The sequence below is a fragment of the Canis lupus genome, chromosome 35 (genome assembly GCF_048164855.1).
Source record: "Canis lupus baileyi chromosome 35, mCanLup2.hap1, whole genome shotgun sequence".
NCBI lineage: Eukaryota > Metazoa > Chordata > Mammalia > Carnivora > Canidae > Canis > Canis lupus.
This window is the reverse complement of record NC_132872.1, coordinates 19,614,884-19,635,637: the sequence shown is the minus strand read 5'-3', so window position 1 is coordinate 19,635,637 and position 20,754 is coordinate 19,614,884. Positions and strand designations below refer to the sequence as shown.

At 34.4% G+C, this 20,754-nt stretch overlaps 1 long non-coding RNA gene across 4 annotated transcripts in view; it reads left to right on the top strand.

The window, feature by feature from the left end:
- Positions 1 to 20,754, top strand: part of LOC140624674 (uncharacterized) — a 50,432-nt gene that overhangs the window by 3,603 nt on the left and 26,075 nt on the right. For 2 of the 4 annotated variants that reach the window (XR_012024128.1, XR_012024130.1), the window contains exons 3-4: positions 1,176 to 1,377; positions 12,891 to 13,016. This is a non-coding gene — a long non-coding RNA (uncharacterized lncRNA). The remainder of the gene's footprint in view (positions 1 to 1,175; positions 1,378 to 12,890; positions 13,017 to 20,754) is intronic. The other 2 variants (XR_012024129.1, XR_012024131.1) reach the window with 1 other exon arrangement.

The following is a 20,754-nucleotide window of genomic DNA, read 5'->3' as shown; positions in this document are numbered from 1 at the left end:
TTGGCCAAAAACAAAAGTGTTCTACAATATACTACTAAGTTAAACAGCAGTATCCAAAATGCATACACAGCATGACTTAATATGTATACAAGTAGAGAAGAAAGCTAAAAAAGTCAGCACCAAAATGTTTATGATATATATTTTCAAGTATTGATATTACAGATTTTCCCCTTTTTTTCTATTTTCTAAAGCTTTCCATAGAGACCATATATTGATTCTACAATAAAAATAAACCATTGATGTTGTAATAGTAGAAAAATAGAATTAAATTAAGAACCCAGAAATGAACACAACTTCAAATATGGAACTTTCGATGCAGCATAATGTAGTGCAATTATTTTTCCTGTTTATTCATCATATTTCTACAAATGGAAGCCTGAAATTGCTTTTGATTTTTTTATAGCAACAGTACCTCATTATTGACTTAATTTTAGTTTACAGTCAACAAAAACTCCCAGATCTTTTCTCAGGAATTGCTTTCTAGCACAAATTTTCTGCTTCCATTCCCTTTTATTATTTGAGAAAAACTTTAAGCATCTTCTATACAACAAGAGCCATATTACCATTATTTGATAAAAATAAAATCCAATTAAAATACAATAACATATGCATAGTTTAAAGAGCTAAATAATTAAAAAAAAAAAACCTGTCCCTGTCCCATGTACTCCCCTATAGTAGCAACCTCTTTCATATATTTTAGCCGATTCTTTAGATTTTGCCTCCGTATTGAAACACACAAACACACATTACTATTTCTTGATTTTTTTAATTTTAGGGATTGCTACTGTGAAAGAGAAATTCTAATGTGGCATCCATGATTCTTGTTTCCTAGTGTCCACATTTTTGAGTGACTCCCTTTCTTTTGAGCTTGTGTTTAGATGGGATGTACAATTTACTTCTAATTAATAGAATATAGCACAGTTTATAGAACGTGACTCCTGTGATTAGGTTACATTATGTGGCAAAAGTGCAGGGGTTTTTTGTTTTGTTTTGTTTTTGTAATTAAGCCTCCTATTCAGTTGGCTTTAAGTTATTTGAAAGGGAAATTTATCCTGTGTGGGTCTTACCTAATCAGAAAAATCTTCAAAGAAGGTGTAGAGGTATATGATTGGAAGCATCTTTCTCTCAATTTCTCTCTCTTTCTGTCTCTGTTATGCACGTTGTTAAATTTGAAGAACCAAGCTGCCATGAATTCTGCAAATGGAAAATGAATTCTAGCAACAATTTGCAGGGGTTTAGATGTGGATCCTTCCACAATCAAGCCTCCAGATTAGAATGTAACATGCAGAAGGGCCCAGCTCATTTGTACCCGGACTTCTGACCCACAGAAACTGTGTGATAAATGAGAGTTGTGATAATATTTTATGCAGAAATTGGGTAAGTTCTGCAGAAGTGATAGTTTGTGTAATTTCATTCATAGCAACAGAAATACACCTTTAATCCTCCTAATATAGTTGCGTGATAATTTGGGATTAGGTCAGTATTTAGTGTTTATAAAATACTATCTGTAATTAAGCCATGAAACATTATGTTTCTTTTAAAGATTGTCATGTTTTTTCTTCTTAGGTTTTAATGTAATAGTCACTAACTTAGCTTCACACTTGCCCCAAGTTGTTAAATCTTCTCTCAAAATAGTCACATACAGCAGATACTACATCAATTTTCACCACTTGAAAAAACATCTGCAGGATCCCTCTGACTTGTTTCAATTTAGATTGTGTGACCTTTGCTGGGAGCTATCTTCTGTGAATCTGTTGACCTCATTTCTTGAACTGGATGTCTTCCTTATTTGGTCTCTGTCTTAGTTGTGATATAGCACATCTTCCAGTAACTTCCTGAGAAACAAATGGAAAGTACTTTTTAAAACAAGCGTATATATCTGAAAATATTTTATCTTCATACTTAATTGATGATTTATTTGGGATTAGAATTCTAAGTTGAAGTAATTTTCCTCTCAAAAACGTTTTTAATTTATTTCTTTATTGGAGTTCAATTTGCCGACATACAGCATGTCACCCAGTGCTCATCCCATCAAGTGTCCCCCTCAGGGCCCGATCCTATCAAAATTTTGAAGGAATAATAGCAATGTGTCCTTGCTTCTAGCATTACTGTTACAAAGTTAACTCTGTTCAAATTATTGAAAATTTTATACAAATTCTATTTTTGACCCCACTAGAAAAAGCCATTTAATTTTCTTCCTGTCACCAGTGTTCTGAAGTTTTTAAATGACAAATACTTTCATTGTGTTGGAACTTACTGTGTAGTTAAGCAGAACACATGTCATTCGTTCTAGGAAATTTTCTTGATTTCTGCCTGTGATGATTTTCTCCTGTGTTCTCTTCTCAACTTTCTTTTAGAACGCTGTAAGAAATGCTTAACATATTGGACAATAGTTTTGTTAGAAAGTTATGAAAATGAAAAAAACCCATGTCAGCCTACTGGTTTCCTCTGTCTCATCCTCTTCCTCTCACTTTCTTTTTTATTTATTAACATTTTAACTGTTTATTTTTATTTTGAAATAATTGCAGGACTACAGATAAGTTTTAAAAAGAAGACAAATGGTATCTCATGCTCATTACTCATACATACCACATTAACTTTTATTCTCCCTCTCTATGAACCACTTAAGAGTAAGTTGCTGATATGATGCCTTTTTAATCATAAATACTTCAACATGTAATTCTAACAAATGATGATCTTCTTTTACATACCACCCTACAATTATTAAAATCATGAAGATGACAATGATATAATTACTATGACCTAATCTAGGGACTTTATTCAAATTTCACCAATTGTCCTTTTAGCAAAAGAAAATAAAAAAAATTCTTGTCCAACATTACCTTTTGCATATACTTATCATATTCCTTTAATTTACATTAATCCTAGTCTGTCTTTCATGATCTTGCCATTTTTGTAGAGTGTAGGCCAGTTATTTTGTAGAATGTCCCATTCCCTCTTAAACATATCCTAATAGCATTGGCCTCCATTGCTGCACCTAACTTGCAGTCCTTAAACTCACTGATGATCTGCATGTGGCTGTATCCCATGGTTTGTTCTATGTTCTTACCTCGTGTGACCTAACGACAACATTGGACATGGGAGATCACTCATTCACTCTCCACAAAACTTTCCTCTCTGGGCTTCTGTGACACCACATTCTCCTAGATTCACTTCTCCTTCACTGGCCATTCCTTCTCAGCCTCCTTCCCTGGATCCCTTGTGGCGCTGAGTTCTTAACCTTGGATGTTAATGCTTTCAAGCCTCTGACTTCTTCTTTTCTTTATCTATATCTATTCCTTTTGCTTAATCTACACTTCACAACAACATTTCTGTCTTCAACTTAGATCTTTTATCTGAATCCCAAAACTGTGTCTCCATTTGCTGTCCATCTGATGTTTCAGATCTAACATGTTTAAAACCAAATTTGTGATGTTCCCCATCCTCACTCCTAAAATTGCTATCTTCAGTTTTCCCAATCTCAGTAATAGCACCTAATTTCTCCAATAAATAGACTAAAAACCTGAGTCATTTTTTTCAATTAATCAAACAAAAAACTTGAGCTATAATTGAATTCTCTTTCTTTCACACTCCACATAAAAACTGTCAAAAATCTTATTTACCTGATCATCAAAATACACCCAGAATCTAACATATCTCAACATAATAAAGACCATGTATGAAAAACCCACAGCTAACACCATCCTAAATAAGGAAAACCAAGAGCCTTTTCCCTAAAGTTGGGAACAAGATAAGAATGTTCATTCTTACCACTTTTATTTAGCATAGTACTGGGAGTCCTAGTCACAGTAATCAGACAACAAAAAGAATGACTAAAATCAGTACCAGAAACAACAGGTGTTGGCAAGGTTGTAGAGAAAAATGAACCTTCTTGCACTGTTGGTGGGAATACAAACTGCTGTAGTCACTCTGGAAAACAGTATGAAGCTTCCTCAAAAGTTAGAAATAGAACTATCCTACACTCCAGCAATTGCACTACTGGTGTTTACCCAAAGAATACAAAATCACTAATTCAAAGGGACACAAACACCCCTATGTATATGGCAGTATTATTTACAATAGCCAAGATAAGGAAGCAGCCCAAATGTCTATGAATGGATAAAGTAGAGGTGGTATATATATATTTTATTTTGAAATAATTGCATATATATATAAAATGGAATATATATAATATGGAATATATATAAAATGGGAATATCATTCAGCCATAAAAAAGGAAATCTTGCCATTTGCAACAACATGGATGAAGCCAGAGAGTTGTTGCAAGTGGCAAGATTTCTTATGCTGAGCAAAATAAGTCAGAGAGAGAAATACCATCTGATTTCACTCATATATGGAATTTAATTTAAAAAAAAAAAAGTAAGCAAAGGTAAAAAAAGAAAAAGAGACAAACCAAGAAACAAACTCTTAACTCTAGAGAACAAACTGATGGTTACTAGAGGGGAAATGGGTGGGGGGATCAGTGAAATAGGTGATGGGGATTAAGGAAGTACATCTTGCTGAACACTGGGTGATTAAAATAAAAACTTAAAAAATATAAGTATACCCAGAACCTCATAACTGTTGTCATCTCAGCTCCAAGTATAATCTTCTCATATCTAGGTACTTGTACTAGCTACTGAACTGGGCAACCTCATTCTCTTGTTGACCCCTATAGTCTATTCTTAATTACATACAACAGTGCTCTTTTAAAATGTAAACCAAATCACATGGATCCTGCTCAAAGCATTCCAATATTTTTCCTTTTCTTTCAGAGTAAAAGCCGAACAAGTTATGAATATTCCATTAAGATCATCATGATTTCAATTCACTTCCTCTTTCTCACTTTTCATGTTTGTCCTCATCCTGTATTCTTTGTCTTTATCCTCTTGCCCCATAGACACTAGCTTCTCTGTTGCTCCTTAGGACACAGATTCCCTCATCTACAGTGTTAGCAACCGACCTCTTAACCTTAGATGCTAATACCATCTACTCAGCATGTTCTAGGACCTCAGGCCTTCATTCAGATGCCAATGTAGCAGTGAGGCTGGCCCTGACATGTGTTTTCAAATTATAAACCAACCACTCTCCTGCTTAATTTTATTCCACAGAGTTATCACTATCTAGTTTACCATAGGTTATAATTCTTTGTTTGCTCTTGGTCTCTATTCACTGGGATGTAAGCTTGAATTTGTAATGTGTTATTTATTTCTATTATCCTAGTGTCTTATGAAAATAAATCCTTAAGGAAAGAAAGGATGGATAAAACATCTGCATGTCCCTCCTGGCCATCTTGTTTCTTTCTCCATCAATGGTATTTACTCTTTCAATCTACAACCAGTGTGGTTTTAACATTCTTTTCAACTGAAGACCAAATATTTAAAAGCAAATCTAATAGGGGTGCCTGGGTGGCTCAGTTGGTTAAGCATCTGACTCTTGGTTTTGGCTCAGGTCATAATCTCAGGGTTCTGAGACCAAGCCCTGCATTGGGCTCTGCACTGGGTGTGTGGCTTGCTTAAGATTCTCTTTCTCCCTCTCTTTCTGCCCCTCCCATGCCTCTCTCTTAACAAAAGATGGGGGGCACCTGGTGGCTCAGCAGTTGAGTGGCTACCTTTGGCTCAGGTTTTAATCCCAGGGTCCTGGGATCGAGTCCCACATCAGGCTCCTCCCTGTAGGGAGCCTGCTTCTCCCTCTGCCTATGTCTCTGTCTCTGCCTCTCTTTCTCTCTCTCTGTCTCTCATGAATAAATACATTTTTAAAATAAAAAAAAAGCAAATCTAACCATTTCATTTTTCTTCTCAAGATTTCCTCTTTGGCTTCAGAGTAAAATTCAGTTGCCAAGGCCTTTCAGAATATTTGACTTAGACCAGTAGAGCCACAGTTGTCTATATATATTTTTAAAACTTTTCTATAAGTTTCATGTATTTTATAATGGTAGAAATCTCAGAGGAGAATGGTTTCTCCTTTGTCAAATTGTTGTGAAAGTAAAACAAATGTATTTTCTTTTTTAAATAATTAAGTGGCTTATATGTGTGTGTCTGTGTGACCCACATAATATCAAGGACCACAAAACAAAATACCAAAAGGAATTTAGATGACCTTGAGGCTAAGTTATAACTCTTTGGATTCTAAGTTTCTCCATTCTATAATTGAGTGTATCAGTAGTTCATAAGCCTGCAAAATATTTAGTTTAAGGATAGTGGTTGCATAAATCTTAGTGAAATGAAGTAAGTGGAAATGTAAGGGCTTGAATTCACACGAGAGTTAATATGCATGTTATTTTTTAAGAAATATGAAGACAAATTTTTGCAGTAAGGATGTGGGTAGTGGATGAAAAGGTGCCTTCTATTCCTTTTTCAATTCCTTTTACTCAAATCTTTAAATAAATACCTCTGGAAGCGAGTATTGATTCTTGCTTACTGGACAGGGCCAGAGACATTTATCAAAGAGGCAGATAGAAGACTAATTTTTACTGTTATATAAACAGAGAATTAAGAGTGGGAAGGCTTATTTCCATGTTGTTAGTGTTTCCTCATGTATTTGGGATTAAGAAAATAGAAACTTATCCCCATTTTTCTTTGCATATAAAATAACATATTCTTGTACTTAGCCATTTTTTTTCACTGTGAAGGACTTTTATACATACACACATAACACACACATACTCACAAATACATGTATGGCAAGATGATGAGCAAATATGTGGGTATATGAATAGACTCTGTGTTTATTATGTTGTTATTATTATGTATTTTACCAAGAGTAAAACACAGAAAAGGATGACTGGAATATTTTTTTTAGCTATCTCTCTGGGTCAGACATTGTTCTATGATTCTCTTCTTTATTAGTGCTTGTTTTCTCCCCCCTTTTAACAATTTGACTTACATTGCTGGAGTTCTAGCTAGAATAATTTAGGATAAATTCTCGCTTCACATCATTACCCAAAAAGGCAGCAACCCAATGAGTTTCCTCCAAATTATCATTGTCCTGGGTGCTGAGATCTCTTGTGTACCTCCCTGCTTCCTGGGCTGGTGCCAGGCTAAGGCTGCTTCAGAAAGTTAAAGAAGGAGGAGGGGAGAGAAGGAGGAAGAAGAATAGGAGGAGGAGGAGGACGGGGGAGGGGGGGGAGGAGGCAACATATTAAAAGTAAGCTGCAAATTGCCAGCTGCACAGTTTTATACCAGAGGATGACAAAAATTACAAGAATTAGCAGTAATTCTTCAATAAACACACTAAATACCCAGGCAAAATGCTTTTTGTATTTAGCCATTCATTCTGCAAAGGTATCACGCACTCTTTCAAGACTATCTCATTAAATAAGCAACAAGAAAGGTAAAAGAAACAAGTCACAGCAGGGAATCACTTAACAAGGAGATTTCACACTAGGAAAAGTGTTTAAATTCACGGCACTTGCACACTATTCATACTGCACTTAAATCTCCATTTTCCAAGCATATCACGATTTCTATTTCTTCCCTCCTTATGCAAGCTTTTCAGATTATCTAGGACACTTTCTTTTTAGAATTTAAGGAATCTCTATCTATCCTACACCTTTCTGGGTTTGTGTGCCCTTCCCCACCCCTCTGACCTTATTTGGATTCTTCAACAAAGTAGTTTGCAGTCATAATGAGTCACAATCACATATAATTGTGATCCTGCATAAAGAACATCATAAAATATGAATTGGGAAAGAGGATTCCCCTCAACCTCCATATATCCTATATGTTGTGATAACATGACTCTTAGTCTTATGTGAAAAACTTTTGCCTATGGACCCCCCCCCCCAAATATGTGAGGAGAGGAAGAATTGGCAAAGGCAAATATCCTTTTCTATAAAAGAAACTTATTATTTATCCTGTAAGAAAAGCATCACATATTTAGTTTAGAAAATATTGAATCATAAAAAAAGAAAAAAAATCACATAATGCATTCCACTGATTTTTAATGCATTTTCTTTTCCTATATGACAAATTTGGTAATTTTAGAAGTTAGAATGACAACTTTTTCACTAATTCTTAACACTTCCTCCTATTATGATGAGCTCTCTATAAGCATTATTCGAGTCACTGACATTGAATATACTCATTTTTTAAGCTTTTTTTTTTTTGGTTAAACCTTTCGATTATTTCAATCTTTAGCCATAGTAAACATTACCGATCTGCAGTGAGACTGGTGTTTTAGTCTGCCCAGAACAGTGCTTACCTTCTTTTAAGAATCTGTCCTCCTGCTCTAACAGCCAGACTCAAATGGACAAGTGGAGATAGCCAATGTTGAATATGGTGCTCTTCACGTCTCTGTTCATAGTGATTATTTAAGGCCTGTACTAAGGTGGGTCATGGCAGAGGGGCCCAGAGATAGGCACCTAGGTAAAGCTGGGCCACTGACAAATGTTCTCTCATGGAGCCAGTGCTGGCAGCATATCTGTTACGTCCCTACCTTCACTGCAGCCCAGCCACAGTTACACCTGTCTTCTAACAAATGTTGCTGTAAGCCTGTCGGTTTAAGTACAATTTCTGTTACTTGCAACAAAAAACCTATTGACAAATAGAGTATATGCAGCTCCTAATTTATCCAGGAATGGAAAACTATGCTGCTTTAATTGTACCTCATCAATATTGGATATTTTTATTCAAACTTCATCTGGCATTTTCAGCATTTGATCATTCACTTGTGTGACTGAGTATTTTGTATATTGTTTGGTGCATGACCTTAGTGTGAATTGTGTCTTTTAGCATAATATAGTACCCTAATAAGAAAAATTATAAAAAATATATAATATAAAAAGTCATATGTATATATTTTTTATAATATAAAATATTTTATATTTAATTTAATGCTTTTTGCTTATTTTATCTTTGTTAGGAATTTAAATAACTTCTGCTTCCATTTTTGTCTGATTAAATCATAATGTTTATTTTTGGCCACTGTGATTCAGTTGATTTGGAGGAAACTCTTATATTATATATAGTGTTGAATTTTGCTTTGATATAAAAAATGGAAGTATTTTTTTAATATAACAGTTTAGCTTATCTACTGCTATTGATAGAGTGGAGATGTTTGATCTTAGGTCCATTCTATTTATGTGTGTGTGTGTGTGTGCCTTCTTTTTTTAAGTCCATAAAACTCTTTTACACTGTAGTCTATTTCTTTTGTTATCACATGCATGTTTAAGAACATGAGCACATGCAGGCCATACTTTCAAGGGCATTTCTAATAAAGAAGATTTGTTGGCTCCTGGGTGGCTCAGTGAAGGGTCTGTCTTTGGCTTAGGTCATGGTTCTGGGGTCCCGAGATAGAGCCAGGGAACCCCATGCAGCTCCATGCAGGCTCCCTGCTCAGGGGGGAGTCTGCTTCTCCCTCTCCTTCTACCCCTTCACACTGCTCATGCTCTCTCTCTATCTCTCTCTCAAATAAATAAATAAAATCTTAAAAAAAAAAGATTTGCATTTTTTGCTACAGTCGTTATCTTCTTTAAAATATCTTTAAGCTCCTCTTTCTTGAGAATTAACAATTAATTCCCTTTTATGAGCACAAACAAAATTATCATATTTCTTCTTCTTTTTTTTAATAAATAAGATCTTAAAAAAATTTTTTTTAAAGATTTTATTTATTTATTCATGAGAGACACTGAGAGAGAGAGAGGCAGAGACACAGGCAGAGGGAGAAGAAGGCTCCATGCAGGGAGCCCGACGTGGGACTCGATTCCGGGTCTCCAGGATCACGCCCTGGGCTGAAGTGGTGCTAAACCATTGAGCCACCTGGGCTGCCCTCTTCTTCTCTTCTACTCTTTCTCCCACCATTTGGTGCTAGTGAATTATTTTCCTTAATGTTAGTTTACCTTTATACACTTAAATATGCTTAAAACTCAATTTCTTTTGGTCTGTAAATAATATGTTTGATCACTCCTTCAGCTCTTCAAATTAAGGAAATCAGCATATTTAATTTACCTCCATTCCCCACCCTAACTTTTCTCCCAAGTTGTGTTAGTTACACCATCAGAGAATTTATTATTCTGTAATAATGTTGAGCACTTTAATATCTGTGTTATTTGTAATCTTAGTCCCAAGATAAATATAGTCAATGTTCAGCACCAGTTATTTTATTATAGTTTATTCAATTTTTCTCTTGGTTGGCTGAAGTTTGTCTTCTGGTGGAATACTGAAGAGGACTTATGGGAAAAATATACTCTGAGCTCAGCACATTCAAAACTATTTATCTGCTGCCTGTATATATAACAATGGATGAGTGGAATATAAAATCCTTCCTTTTTCTTTGAAAATTTTATCGGTTTTATTCAACTGCATCTACAAATTGAAAGGATCTGTGGAGAAATCAGAACCAAGACTATTTCTTTCCCCCAGTGACTAGCTTTTTTTTTGTTTTATAGTAGCTGCTCCCAAAATATTTCATTGGCCTTTTGAGTATTGTAATTTTCCTACGATATGTCTTTGTGTTGATATTTCTGGTTAGTTTTCTCAGGACTGTAGTGCAACCCTTCTATACCTTGATTAACTCTTCTTTTATTTTGAGAAAGTTTCCTTGATTTATACCTCTACTGCTTTTCTCTGTCTCCTTACTTTTGTTTACTTCTTTAGGGATATAAATTTTTCATATATTGACTCTTTTTAGCTTACTTTCCATTTTACTCATTTTCCTTACGCCTTTTAAAAATTCTTATATTATCTCTTCTCAATTTTACCCTCTAGTTCTGATATTACCTCTTTCTCTCTATAATGTTTTTTTCTCTGTTGTGCCATATTTTCCTCATTTCAGTGAGAATTTTAATTTTTTTCCTCCTTTGTCCAAGTTCTGCCTACTTGGGGCAAAGATTAAAAATATTACAGAAACTAGAGTGCATAGTACACAAAGTTCTGTTAGAGAGCATGAATCCTAAGTTGAATAACTTCTCATTTCTATTTTTATTTTTGCTTTATGGAAGATATTGTTCCACAATGCTTTAAAAATTCATAGGTAACCATTTGATCATTTTCCTCTGCTCTCAAACAAAGAATTTCTCATATTTGCTTGGCTTTCCCTACCCCCCTTTTCTCTTATTTGCTTGCATTATTTTTGTCTAGATTCCATGTTGACTTTTTTTTTAATCTTTATATAGTACTCATCATTGAAGTATTTTGTTTTTTTCTCTACCACCTCTTTGTAGGATATTGAGTGAAGAATGAAGATCATAATTACAGCAAAATTGTGATACTTTCTCTTTAGAGCCAGCTTATTCTGGATCTTTACTGGTAAATAGTTTGAAAGAGCATTTGATAAATACTGGATGATCACATTTTAGGACTTTATATAGATAAGTCCCTCCTAAGGAAGAATATTCATTGATACATTGGATTGTTCCAAAGCCCTTATTCAATACAAAGAGCAGATAGGCTTTACAGCATCAGTTTCTCCATCACCCACGTTTAAACTTCATTACTTTTAAAGAAATATGAACAACATAATATCTCTATAGCTTTTGTGGTCTTCTCTGGCCATTGCACAGTCAGTGCCTGTACAATTACAAGTCAAGTGACTTAAGCTCAAAATAGCCCCCTGCTCCAAGCTGCTGATGATTGGAAAGAATCTGCATCTTAATATTAAACATACTAAGGAAAGTGGAGATTAAATTTGGACTTAATTTCAGTAACTTGGCGGGTCAAGTTATCATTTCAAATGAGGTCTTAATACTTTATATTTACATTGCAGTTACCTTTTCTCAGACTTCATTTTCATGATCATCTGAGAAAGTACTATTTTTCATGTGTTAAAGTTATAGAACTCTGTATTCATAGATGTTATAACTTCACGTTTCATTCTAAACAAGTATGACAGCTCAAATTTGCACTCCCATCTTCTTATTCTTTTCTGGATATCACAGATAAAAGTACCAAAGGCGTAATGCAAGAGACAATGGGAGTGGGATAAGGTAGGAGTAATGTTTTAAAGTCAGATTGTCTTTCAATAGAACTGGGTTACTTTTTGTCCATTTTAAAAAATAGACTCTATGACATTATAGAATAATAGACTTAATGCTGGAAGGAAGTCTAAGACATTTTTAAGCCAAGCCTCATCCGTTAAGGAAAGTAAGGACTATTATCATCAATCGCCCAAATTTAAAAAACCAAATCTCAAAAAATTTAAATTATCTACCAGTAAGTAATTAAGTGGAGACTGAACTCTCAGGTATTTTATTTCAAAATGTACAACAATATAAAACACGTTGTATCTTTTGACCAAAGTAAAAAATATATTCTTATATTTAGGTAACTTTTAAGCTACCTTTTGTTAATACTTTAATTTAGGTTTTGAAGAAAACTTGGGAAGAAGAAATGAGAGATTTTGCTAACTGAATATACTTCAAATCCACAGAGTAGGTAGCAGATTTAAACCTAAAACTAATCTATTGATGTTTAAATCTAGTTTTCTCTTAAGATGTGAGGAACAAGAGAAACAAAAATAAAAAAATAAAGAAAATTTCCTTTCTTAAAATTACGAGGTTGACAGTTAATTTCCTAAGAAAGTGTAATTGATGAGTACTTAAAAGATTCTCAATGATTAAATGGAAATGAATCATAAACTTATCAGCAAAGATGTCCCTCTATTAGTTGAAAGCATTTAATAGGAGAAGAAATATGAGAAGCAAAATAATTGCCTTGGACCTCCAAGTCATGAAGAATGGGTCTAAAATTCTTAGACAGTCTAAATAGAATCCTTTATTATTGTTTCTCAATTTTATCTTCTCCAAAGAGGAGACAATAGCAATGCCCTTACTACAATAGATTGTTACAAACTTTAAATGAGGTAATTCAAGTAAACACTTGGTAAAATTTCAGGCATATAGTAAGTGCTTGGTAAATGTTAATTTTTATCTTTTTTTTCCTACAAAAATGCAGAACTTAATGAAGATTTTATAAATAAAAGAACAGACCCTAGGGAAAATGGTGATACTTGTGTCTCACCCAGGAAACATCTACAGCAAGCTACTCCTTAGACCTTCCAATCTTCAGCCAAAGCCTCAGGTAAGGCAGATGTACTCATGTCTGTAGATTTTCAAGTTGTCTACTTTTTTTTTTTTTTTACTCTTCATATCTCTTGGGGTATTCATTAAAGTTTCCTTTTTTCTCATGTTCCATTTCTAAGAGGTCTCTCAGTGTAGCTATCATACCCATAGCAATGTAATAAAGGGTGGGTTTCATTTGGATCATTATTCCGTCAAATACAAAGATATAATGGTTTGGACAGAATGCCCTAATGCTAGTCTTTAGGATCCTTTGGCTTAGCAGAGATGCCCATCAGGCAGTTAGGGTGACCATCTGCAAATAAGTGTGAGAGAGAATAGGTAATGGGCCTCTCAGTTTGAATTGTTTTCTATATTAGAATATATGTCCTTATCACTACCCTATGACCAAAAGAAATAGAATTTTGGAGTTTAAAATAATAGCATGATTAGATAACTGCTTTTCTGGAGGTCCCCTAAAACAAAATACTTTGGATATCAAATGCTCTGCCCACCATTAGAATCATTTTCTGTAGTCATCAGTGCTTAAAACAGTTATTCTAAATCATTGGTTATATATATATCTTCTAGGTCTCTCATTTTTATATATTCTGTGAAATCTTCTAGTATTTAAATACTTCTTGGCCCACATTTATTTCATTTTTTTAAAGATCTTATTTATTTATTTTATATGAAAGAGAAAGAGAGCATGTGCTTGTGAGGGGAAGGGACAGACAGAGAGGAAGAGCATCTCAGGCAGACTACACACCGAGCATGGAACCCCATGCGAGGCTCAATCTCACAACCCTGGGATCATGACCGAAGCCAAAACCAAGAGTAGAATGCTTAACCTATCTAGGTGAACATTTAATCTTTTTGTGAAATTCTTTGTATTGGAAAGTCTGAGTATGGGACTAAAGGGTATCAATATGCTGGCATAACACTTTTAACCTGGTATTTTCCCATCTCCTTCTCATGTATCTGCACAAATAATATATAGACAGAGAGACTACAAAGTCATGCACAGACTTGGCATAATTTAATGGTACCAAATGTTGTGATGAATATAAAAGTTACTTCTTATGGGGGGCAAACATGTTTCTACTGTAGATAGAGATACTGTCATCCTAAGTTTAAAACTAGACTTTAGCTAAACTTGGAATTAAAAAAGAAATGACTTAGTAAAACATTCAAACCATGATTGGTACTCATATGGAGCCAGACTATTTTTAATAACAAGTCTGTTATGAATATATGATGACATGAAGTAAAACACTAAAAGTTTGTGGAGGAAAGTAGCATTTCCATAAAGCTATCTTAAATGGCATCGTCTTTGGTGTAGAGGCTGGAGATAGTTATGAAACACTTCAAGCAGTAAGCACGTTCCCCAAATATAGCTGCCTGTCCCATCATTTCCATCTCAACTTATTTCAATTCTAGATCAAGGAGATTTTGTGTGCCCATGCTATAAAATGTACTAATGTCATTTTAAACTTCACACCCCTAAAAAAGACACGATGTAAAAAATGAAGCATAAAATGATATGGAAAATTTTCAAAGTGTATGTACATGTATTGGCACATCAAAAAAGGAAGAATCAAGATAAGACAATAGTTTCTTTTGATTTTAAAAATATACATGGATCTGTACAAAAGGATATTTATTAGAATTTGGTGGGTATCCTCACAAATCTGAATGGTAATGTTATTCGGACCTCTATGACTTGTTCTTATCCTCCTTCCTAAACTTTATAACATAGAGTAATATAAAAGTATATTTGGAAAGACATAAAGTAAAAGAAAGGCAAATAATAGAAGAAAACATTTTTTTAAATTAATGAGAAGGAAACTGTATATTTTCATAATTTGCTACAAATTTGATAAATTTGTAATTCCACACATATATGAAAACAAATTATAAAATGACATGTGTATACCCATGTGTGTGCTGAGGGTACACACACGTGCAGTGAGCTCAGCTTGTCTATAGATTGAACTAATCTCCATAATTGAAGCTCTGGGGAAGCTGGAGTCTGTGATTTCCATCAATAGGCACAGATATAATTAACCAATAACTAGGGAGGATGTGATTCTACATAGTAACAGATTTTTTTAACATCTGCCAGAAGCACATCTGTTGTGCTATATTTTATTGCCATACTATGATTAACAATCCAATATACTTTAAAATATTTGCATGAGATTTGACTTCTATATGTTTACACACTTATAAAACCACCATGGTTTTTTTCTCCTTTGCTTTGGAAAGTATTTCCTTAGATCTAAGCTGTCCTATTGCTTATATCAATTTATCTATATACACACATACTCTCTTTTTTCCCACCATGTTCCCACTTACTCTTTTCTGTCTTTATTATAACATGCACCAAAACAAGCACAATAGAAACTAAGTCAAGAGCCATGTATGTGTATAGATGAGACTTCAATTTCACTGCACAACATCATTTATTAGTAATAATCATCAGGCTAGACTTGGTAGACTTTGGAATCCCTCAAATTTGCAAGAGCTTACATATACTGCTGCTGTTGCTGCTGCTAAAACTATTCCTACTAGTACTACTACTACTACTAGAGCTAAGCTGGAGAAACTGAGCTTTAGTCAACTCTGACCTTTAGGCTACTTTACTCACTCACTAAATACATATTTACTGAGGGCCTGCTATGTAGAAGTCGCTGTGCCAGATGCTTGCAAAATATGAAGAAACATAGTTTCTTATCCCTGCCTCGAGGGAATTGCTGGGATAGAGAAGAAAGACATATCATACAGGGTGACCTAAATCAAAAATAAAGTGAGGGAATGGCTGACTGCCATGTGGAAAGTTTTAATGCATTGGGTTTTATGTGCAGGACAATATTCCTAATTTAGTTGAAAGACATCAGCTTAAATGCATACAAACATGATAAAATACAATGACTTCTAAGAAGTGCAGAGTCTTTTCTTCTTGTTAAAACAAATGAGCTTTAAAACAATAAACTTTTCACCATTCTTTTGATCAGAGTTTGCTTAATTCCAGTTAGAACTCCAAAGCCACGATGCAACTTGGAAAATAGAGGTCATATAAAAGCATGATAATATTATGTCAATGACTCACCATTTGTCTACACACTGAAGAGTATTTTTAAAAAGTAAAGACATACTTAAAAGAGTGATAATGAAAAAATATACTTGATGAAATAACAGTGACTCAAAAACCTAATGCTTCTTTTTTTCTTTTTGCTTTATATTCTACATGGGATCTTTTTCTTAAAAAAAACTTTAAATTTCTTGATTTAAAATGCTTAAATAAAATACATTTGAGGCACATTTTTCTAATTATCCAAATTTTATTTGTTCATTCACTTTTTCAGTATAGAAAACCAATAATAGAATCTGAGTATTTATTTTTTTAATTATAAAGGATCATTATATGAGAATTAAGTTGTAAAGAAAATGGAAGTGTATTTTAGGCTATTAAATTATCTAAATAACGCACATTCAAAACTCTATTGAGCTGAGGGAACTGAATTAGAATGCTGCATTTTTAGGTATAACATTGTTGGTTACTTTAATTTGTAAATAGGGCTAATTGCCACATACCAAAATATTTCCCAACAGTAACGTAACTTATTTCAATGTTTATTTAATCTCAACATTTTGGAATTTGCATTTCTTTTTTTAAAGTAAAATTTGTATTCCTTAAATTCCAAATTATTCTGAACATAAGCATAGTTTTATTGAGCCAAATCTACCTAGTCAAACATATTTCTTTGCCAGACTGAAGTTAAGAGCCAGTTAGGAAAATAAGAAGCAAAAGGTATGATTTCATGTGTATACATTTAAATTTTTGCTATATAGATATGATTGAGGCTAAATTCATCAATTTTTTATTGGTTGGAAGATGCTTAAATAATAATCAGCAGCTCAACATAAATAATATTTTTTACAATAAAAATATTTTTTTTGCAACAGAAATGTCAACATGGATGAGGGATTAAAAGAATAGTCTTACTGAATCAATGAAAAGATCATGTTGAGCAGAATATTTAGATCCTTAAAGTGGGCATAGATCTGTGGGTTCATGGACATAGACTATTTTTTAATTAGATAAAGTAGGTCTAAATATAAATAAATAAATCGCTAATAGTGTCTATTGTCTATTAATTTAGGAAAAGTGTGTTTAAGAAAAACTCTTAAGGAGAGTGTAGGGGTCTATTAAAAATAAGTAGTAAAATTAAGTAGTGAAATGATTGAATAAAGGATAATTCTAGCATAAGCTAGAGAGGATGCAGATATGAAAATGCTAGTTCACTAATACTCTAAGAAGAGTAAAAATTCAATAATGTTTGTTTGAAAGTACAATATTGTCCATTATTTTTGTTTAAAAAGAATGAATTTGGGATCCCTGGGTGGCGCAGCGGTTTAGCGCCTGCCTTTGGCCCAGGGCGCGATCTTGGAGACCCGGGATCGAATCCCACGTCGGGCTCCCGGTGCATGGAGCCTGCTTCTCCCTCTGCCTGTGTCTCTGCCTCTCTCTCTCTCTCTATGTGACTATCAGAAATAAATTTAAAAAATGTAAAAAAAAAAAAAAAGAATGAATTTATTTTCAGTTCAAATTCAATATAAAAGTTAATCTTTCCACGGAGAAAAACATAATTAGTGGCAGATACTTTTTTGAAATACAATTTTATGTCATTCTGTCTTTATCTTTCTTCTGTATCTCATTTGAAGAAGCTAACTGGAACCTCATTTTCTCCTTAACTCTGAGATTGTATAGAGCCCATAAGGAGAAATTACACAAACACCAAGATTGGCCAAGATTGTTGTACATTTTGTAAAAAAAGAAAAAATGTCTGAGGAGGAAAGAAGGAAGTATAAGTTGGAGGCCTAGGGAAGTCAGTGCTGGAAGACAGGAGACTCCTGGACATGGAAACAGCTGATTTCCTTAATCTTTTGTTGATGGGACTTTGTGGCAGTGCCTCACTGAAATAACAAGATCTCAGGGAAAGCTGTTGTGTGGTATGCATAGGTGTGCTTTATGCACCAGGGATTCCCACATCCGCAAAGTTCCTACTGGAAGAAATCCCTGTGTAATTGGATGAGGAGCCTAATACTGTCGGTATTACTAGATGACAATTGGAATCTATATTATGGCTGTTTTGGGTTTTTTTTTTTTTTTTTTTTTTTTTTGAGGGGAAGAAATAGGGTAGGAGGAAAGAAAGAATATCATTTAAGCCTCCGGGAAGGAAAAGATTCTTTGTAGGACTGAAATTGGAATCTCCTCCTAGTTTAATAGAATGGAAGCTTAGAGTTGAATTCAAGTAGATTTAATGCAAATGAGGAAAGTAATATTTTCTACATTTCTTGCATGGCTGAGTATAAGAACTGAGACCAACATTAATTTTAGTATTAATTTATTGAACTAATAGCTACAATGGGGGTAGATTACATACTGCAGAAGAAAGTGAGATAGAGAACAGCCATGCATGAAAAGAGAGATTCTAGAAACCACTGAGTAAAAAATGGACTTTTATAATATCATTTGCACAGATCCTGTGCTTAAAGTTTATTAATCCATTGAAGACTGTTAAGCAAAGAGTGAGGAGTTTCTGTGACCATATAAGGACTCACAGAAAAATATGTCCATCACTGTATTAAAATTATGAAATTAATAATAACATGAAACTCACAGATTAGTTGAACCTGACATTTCAAGAATAAAAGTCTTAGGAGAATAAACCATACGTTGCAAAGAAGTTCTCTTACCACGGCTTTTAAAATAATTCTTCATTGTTTTCTTAATAAGGTTAACTCAGAAGTAAATTTCACACTTTACTATATAGAAATTAATAGAAATATGATTAAGTTTCCACCTTACAGTATGGATTTAATGGTTCTAATTATTATCATTACTATTAAACAACTATTTTTACAAAATTCTGTCATAAGCAAGGCTATTTCAATTTGGCTACCATATTTTCCATGCTCTTTTCTAAAGTCAGTATCTTTATTTTGGGGTTAGGCCTAATTGCCTCTCAATAACCTACTCAAACCTATTGTGCCAGCAATTCTCTTTTTCTTTCTTACATCACTAATTTTCTTCCTTCTTCATTGTATTATTCCATGAGGTAAGAAACTGGCTGGTGTTTCTTTCATCTTAACAAACCAACCAACCTGGGTGCGTGGGTGGTAAAGTCAGTTAAGCATCCAACTTTTGGTTTGGGCTCAGGTCCTAATCTCAGGGTCATGAGATCCAGACAGTGTGTGTTGAGGGGAGAGGTTGTCCCCTCTGCCCTCACCCCATGCTCTCACATGTGTGCGCACACACACTCTCTCTCAAATAAATAAATCTTAAAAAAAAAAACCCTAAACAAACAAAATTTTAAAATTCTCTTGTCTACTCCCCCTACCGCCAGTACTGTATTAATTCTCAGTTCCCATTTGCAGCAAAATTCTTTGAATTTGTTGTCTCTGCTGTTTTAATATACTTTTCCCCATTCGTTAAACACACTCCAGTTAAATTTTTGCCTTCATGACTGCTCTTGCAAGATCATCAAGAACTTAATTATTGCTAAATCTGCATTGATTCTTGGTCTTCATTTCACTTGGCCAGTCAGTGGGATTTGACACAGCTGATCATTCCCTACTTCTTTCACATGTTTTTTTTTTTTTTTCTTGGCTTCACAACAGCATCTTCTCTCTCTTCTTATCTTACTGGCTCTTCTTTCTCAGTCCTGTTGGCTTTTCTTTAACATATCAGGCATTCTCTCACCTTAGGACGTTTTCAGTGTCTTTTCCACTTAATCAGAGTGTTCTTGACCCAGACAGTCACATAGTACTAAAACCCTTAACTCCTTGGACTCTTAGTCTAAATCTTACCTCAACAGAGCCTAAATTGACCACCCTATTTTTTTTTCCTGACTACCCTATTTAAAATTGGAATTTTTTCTGCTGCATTCTCCATCCACTTACCCTGATCATTTTCTGTCCCATAATGGTTGTTATCATCTAACTTACTATATCATTTATCTAATTATTATATTTACTTTCTGATATCTGCCTCCCTTCTCTAGACCGTAAGTTCTACAAAGGCAGAAATTCAGTGCCTTACTTACTTTTCTGGTTCCTGCTGGTACATGCAGGCTCGCTCCTACCGCTCATTTAGTGTTATAGTTCCTCTCCTCCCTTAGCAGGCTACATTAGTTAGGGTTCTCCAGATAAACAGAACCAAGTCTACATTTAAATGAAATTTATTATAAGGTATTGGCTCACTTGGTTGTGGGGCCTGAAAAGGCCCATGAGCAGCCATCTGCATGCAGGAGACCCAGTAAAGCTGTCAGGATAGTTATAGTCCAAGTCAGAAGGGCTGAGAACCTGGAGAACTGATGGTGTAATTTCTGGTCAGAGGGTAGAACACTGATGCTCCACCTCAATCAATTGAGGGTGGATGGAGGGTGGTGGTGGTGTCGTATAAAGGAGAGAGAGAGAGAGAGAGAGAGAGAGAGAGAGAGAGAGAATTCTCCTTTCCTCTGCTTTTTTTTGTTCTATTCAAGCCCTAACCAGAATGGATAATGCCCACACACACACTGAGAAGGGAAATCTGCTTATACTCACTCAACTAATTTATATGCTAATCTCATCCAGAGACACCTTCACAAACCTACCCAGAAATAATGTTTAGCCAAATATCGGGGACCCTGTGATCCAAGGAAGTTGACACATAAAAGTAACTATCACATAGACCATTAACTTCTCCAGTCAGG